Source organism: Equus przewalskii, chromosome X, assembly GCF_037783145.1.
Source record: "Equus przewalskii isolate Varuska chromosome X, EquPr2, whole genome shotgun sequence".
In the NCBI taxonomy this organism is placed as follows: domain Eukaryota; kingdom Metazoa; phylum Chordata; class Mammalia; order Perissodactyla; family Equidae; genus Equus; species Equus przewalskii.
The window spans coordinates 13,657,123-13,663,122 of NC_091863.1; positions in this window are offsets into that span (position 1 = coordinate 13,657,123).

A 6,000-nucleotide genomic window follows, 5' to 3' on the forward strand; every position below is an offset into this window, starting at 1 on the left:
TGTACAGTGATTCCATCTACCTCGTGACTCCTCCCTCTCATAAATCCTCAGTCCTCTCTACTCAGCTGAGGGGAAAGAGAGGGAGGACCATATGTGAGAGGTTTTAATGGGCCAGGTCTGGAAGTGGCACACATCACTTCTGCCCTATCCTATTGGTCAGGACTCAGTCACATGGCCCCCTAACTGCAAAGGAAGCTGGGAAATGTAGTCCACTTGTGTTCCCAGGGTGAAAGAACATAGATACTAGTCAGTGCTAAAATGGTCTGTGCCACATAAGTATTTTGGTAGACAAAGGGGTATACAGGGAGCTTTGTGAACACAGAGGAAGGACTCCTAAATCAGAATGGGGAGAGAGAGACCACTGAAGACTTTCTGAAGGACAGGACATGAGTTTTGCAGGATACTCAGGAGGATGAAAAGGAGAGCATGGGAGGTGACCATAGCACGTGCAAAGATGCAGAGGCAGGAAACATGCTGATGAATTTTGGAGATCCCAAGTGATTTCCTCTTCCTATTGCTGCATGGAGAGAGAGCCAGGAGACAAGCCTGAGGAGCGACAGAGGAGCCAGGACTTGAGCCAGAAAACTCTGTAGCATCACTGATGTATTTTAAGCAGAGGTGCAATAGATTCTGATTTCTAATTTAGAAACAGCCTGGTAGTTGTGTAGAGGGTAGCTGGAGGCAGGAATATGACTTAGAAGACTTTTGTGATGGTCCAGGAAAGAAGCAATTTGGGCTTGAAGTAAGCAGTGGGGTGCAGTGACAGAATGAGATGAGATTTGAGATACTTATGAGTCAAAATCTATAGGCCTTAGTAACTGATTGAATATGGTAGATGATATTATAAAAGGAGTCAAGGAAAAGTCCTTGTTTCATTCATTTGTTGGTTCATTCATTCAACAAATATCTATTGAACATCTACTATGTATGTTCCTCTAGGTGCTAGAGATACAACAATGAATAAACAAGCAAAGTTCCTGCTCTCATAGAGTTTACATTCTGGTGGAAAACTTTAAAACGTTAACAAGTAATTATAAATTTATAGTGTGATTAGGGTTTGCATATTTAGCAAATAATATGTTGCGTTTTAGATGTCCTCGTGGGACATCTGTGTGGGGATTGTTTAATTGCAAGTTATTTCTATGAGTCTGTTGCTCAGGAGAGAAGCCTTGGCCACAGATGCGGATTTTGGAGTCATCAGCATATGGTTAGTTGCAAGCGACAAAAAAAACCCCAATAAGCGAATTCATTGGCTGAGGACACCGAAAAGCCCAGTGGTTGTTTCTTCAGCTTCAGGCATAGATGGATTCAGGGGTTTAAATGACAGTATTGGATTTCTGTCTTTCTTTTAATCTCTTAGACTCTCTCGGGGAAGATGGCCCTTGGGAACACCAAAGGGCCCAATTCACATGTATTCATTCATAGATTCAGATTTGTTTTTGCTTTTTCTGATAGCTTCAGTGGAAAAGTCTCAATGCAGACTATGAATGGTCCATTGGGGGTTACATGTCCATTCCTGAACCCAGCCCTACAACCTGAAGTTGGAGTATTCTGATTGGGTCACGAACCCAAACCTGTGGCAATGAGTGAGACAGAGTCAATTCCATGAAAACTCACATGTGTGTTCCTCCAGGAAAGAGAAATTCTGGTACTAGAAGATGGGGAAAGAGATGTTGAGCAGGCAAAGACCACAACGTTCTCTATAGGTGGAAACCGAGGCCTTGGGTATTAGTGAGGTCACCCCGGGAAGGCATAGAATAAAAAGAACCCAGAGCTGATGTCAAAAATCCTGAGGAGCGCGACACTTAACAGTAGAATAGAGAAAGATGATCCTGCAAAAGAGACAGAGAAAGAGTGCCCAGAGCGGGTGGAGGAGATCCTGAAGCCAGTGATGTCCCAGAAACCAACTCAGTGGCTTTCAAAAAGGACTGAGCCAACAGTTGCAGAGGAGCCAATGAAAATGTGGGCAGCAGGAGGTGTGACTCAATACCCTGACCATAAAAGGCCATGAGGTAAAGCTAGGCGGTGCCCCTCAGAGGATGGAAGATCGTATTAAGGAGAAGCTGATAGAAAGTACACCAGATTATCTGGTAGGAAGATCTGGGATGTTCACTAAACCAAATGGCTCTAAACGTCTCAGCTTCTCAAACTGAGAGGTGTATTTAGAGAATCAGGAAAGCCATGAGATGGACACAAAGCATCTCTCCTGACCCTCAGTTCAATGCAAAAAATTATGGGGTGGATGACATTATTTCTATAATAAAACAAACGCAGCTGTATTATGGTGCAGGATGCAAAATCTGTGGGGCTCTTAAACTAAAATACTAAACTTTAGAGAGATTTGTACTTGCAAGAGTACCCCTTCACACCGTTCTCCCAGATTTCCCTGCACTGACCATTCCTTCCCCTCTGGTTACGGGGTCTTTGGGTGGAAAAGAATGGGAAACACGGCTGTTAGTTATTTGAGCATTTGCTTGCTGCTCTATGAGTAAAGAGATCACATTTCGAGGATATTTTAGGACAGACCCACTTACAAATAATAACAATGACTACCATTTGTGAAGCACTTACTATGCAACAGACACTGTTCTAAGGGCTTGACCTTGTTATGCCTCACAATAACCCCATGAGATGGAGTACTATTATGATCACTCCTGTTTTAAAGACGAAGAAGCTGATGCACAGAGAGGTTAAATACCTTACCCAAGGTCACACAGCTCTGGATTTAAACCCAGAGAGCCTGGTTTTTGAGCTGGTGTTCCTAACCACTGCACATACTGCCCCTTTGTTTAGTCCCATGGTTTCCATATGGGCCAGTGTGCTTGTCAGACGTAGATTCTGATACTGGTTCAGAAAAGGTTAGTCCTTGTACAATGGTCTGTGAATGTCTAGAAGAGGCAGGGTTGAGGAAGCACCATCTGACAGCTGTGTCCCACCCCAGCCCTATACAGCCAGTGACTGGTGACACGATGGACAGGCCACAGAGGCCCAAAAGCCCTACCTCCCAGGCAGCTTTGCAGTGTAACCTTGGAACCATGGGAATTTGTTAGTCCACTGGGTGACGTTGATCTGAACCCTACAATTACCTTTTTGTTTGGACTTGCACTTTTAATTTTTATTAGTTTTAATGCATTCCCCAAACGAAAGAATAACTTCAGCAGTGCTTTATACAATACCTGGTTTCATAAAAACATTTCAGTTTAAGCTTTTCATAACTAAGGATGAAGAGAAATCTACATCTGCATTTGCACAGTACTAATCTGTTTTCTTTGAATGTAGATGCATAAATTACTTTTTCTTTCTTTCTGAACGTACACAAAGGTAGCTCAAGCAGTATATGAACCCTCATGGCCCCGACATTCAGCAACAACCATTTACATATGGCCAATCTTGCCCATTTCCTAAGTAAAAAGCAGACATCGTACCATTTCATCCATAAATATTTTGGGATATATCTCTAAAAGATAAGAATTATTTTTTTAAAACATAACCACAATACCATGATCATAATTCCTTAATATGAGCAAATAGCCAGTCCATGTTCCTACTTCCATAAATTATTTTAAAAATTCTGTTTGTTTTACAGTTCCATACCCCTTAATTATTATTAACTTGATTGTTTTTGTTATTGTTGATAAGGTTTTCAAGTTTTTTCATTATGAAAAATTTCAAACCCACAAATGTAGAGAGAATGGCATGATGAATCCCTGGCACCCATCACTCAGCTTTGACAATGATCTATGTGTAGCCAATCTCGCTTCATCTACTTTCCCCTTTTCATCTTCCCCTTTCGCTGGCTGTTTATAAAGCAATCCCCAGACAGCATTTCCTGTCATTGGGCATGCATTCTTAGCTTGGTTGGAGGCAGGAAAATGTAGAGGTGTTCTCCGGTAGGCATTTATAGATTTATTTCGTTTCTAAATCCCTGGAAAAGGATTAGATTAAATACAACATTTTTAGTGGATCAGATAAACCGCCACTTGGTATTTTGCTGTTTCTTTTTTTTTTGAGCAATGTTTAAAATAAAACCAAATTCTAAACAAATGACACTAATAGTCTATGACATAAATACCAAACAGAATATTTGTATCACACACTCTGTCAGCTGTGCCCAGATCTTTAAAGTACACGTTTTTCCAAGACTAATTGAATGAAAGCTGAAAATAAAAATTTTAAGCCTAATTATAATTTTTTTAAAAAAGAAAAAGTGTGGAGATACCATCAAGCTGATTTAGATTTGAAATGGGGGCTGAATGATGACGTCATTGGCAAAGCCCCTGGGTTCCTCTCACACTCCTTCTAGGTTTTAAAATCCACTGTTTTCCAAACAGCTCTTGGGGGACCTTTGAGGATGGTGTATCTCCTTGCCTTGGAGGCAGAAGAAATAGTTTAGGCCTTGGGGTCTCATAAGGTAATGACACAGGTCATGATTTGTTGCGATTTACTGGGATGACCTTGTTTTGTCTTGTGGAGACTTACCACGAAATCCACAGTAATGCCCACAATAACTGTGAAATCATAGTGTGTCACCATATTGCTTGTTCTGCAGTTGCCACCACAAGTAAATGACAAATGACAGCCATATTGGCTTGTACACCACTAAAAACCCAGGGGGGTAATGAAAACTTGTCATGGGTTAGGTCAAGCAAATATCAAGAGAAGAGCTGTCAAGCATTTTCAGTGCCAATAGCAGAAAGTCTGGGCAAATAAAAAGTGATTCGTTAGGATTGTAAATTGGTTCAATATTTTTGCAAAAGGTCTAGCAGCACCTACTAAAGCTAAAGGCGCACATACCCTATGATCTAGCAATTCCACTTTATGGCGCTAGAGGTCAGAATAGTGCTTACCCTGGGGTACTGGCTGAGGGGGGCATGAGGGAGCCTTCTGGGGCTCTGGAAATGTTCTATATCTTGATCTGGTGGAGGTCACACGGGTGTAGACAAAGGTAAACATTCACTGAACTTCACGCTCCATAATTGTGCACTCTCATATAAGCTATACCTCAAAAAAGAGAAGAATTCATAAAAATTCCAAATAAAGAGACTTTTGCAAGGTGCTGGCAATTTAAGAAGACCTGTCTCTGGATTAAGACAAAATGCTGCGTTCACCAGGAATTCATTATAACTTCCCAGGTAAAGAGGCCTCAACTGAAAGGTGGGAGTTGGGGTGCAGTCTCTACTTTACCCCAAGACAGTGGGTCTTCCATCCTTTTCTCCAAGAATCTGGGTCCCACCTTTCCTAGAAGGGCATTGCTATATTTATGGGCACTGATATAGGTTTTACCTCTGGCACTTTTTGACTGCTCAAATGGCCTTTCTTGGATGAATTGATTCCGATCGTTGATGGTCGGGTTGCTTTTGAATTGCCCTTCTTGGCAAAGCCAAAATTGTCATATTATATCACAAATTACTTTTAAAAATTAAATCAAGTTAAATGGCAGGCTCTGTTGGTATTGCTTAACATTTGTTTGTAATTATGTTGTAGCCTCTGCCATTTAACATTGTGTTTGAGCATCCTTTAATTATTCCTTTTGTGTTCAGTTATTCAGCTGCACCCATTTGGTAGCAAATCATTGAAAAACCACCATAGCTAAGTTTCTATGTTGATATGCTACCACCAGAACAGCACACCTCTCCCAGCGCTTACGCCTGGTAAGCATTGCTTACACCAAATTCCTCTCTGTTCACAGATATGAGAGAAATTTTATTTTGTAAAGGGAGGCAGACCTCGGGTCCTCTACCTGGGAAACTGTAATGAGTTCCTGGTGGGCACAGCGTCATCTTCATCAGGAGACAGGTCCTCTTACACTGCCAGCCCCTTGCAAAGAGAGGCAGACCTGACGTAAGAGCATCAAGTTGTCAGCAGATGTGGTTTCCAGTTTATGATGAGAACACAGGAGGGACAAAAACCAAAACCCAAACCTGAAGTTTGAAGAGCGCAAAGAATCATGGACCCAAAATGTGGGTAAATCCAAGGGCATTTTCTAGGTTCAACTACTGG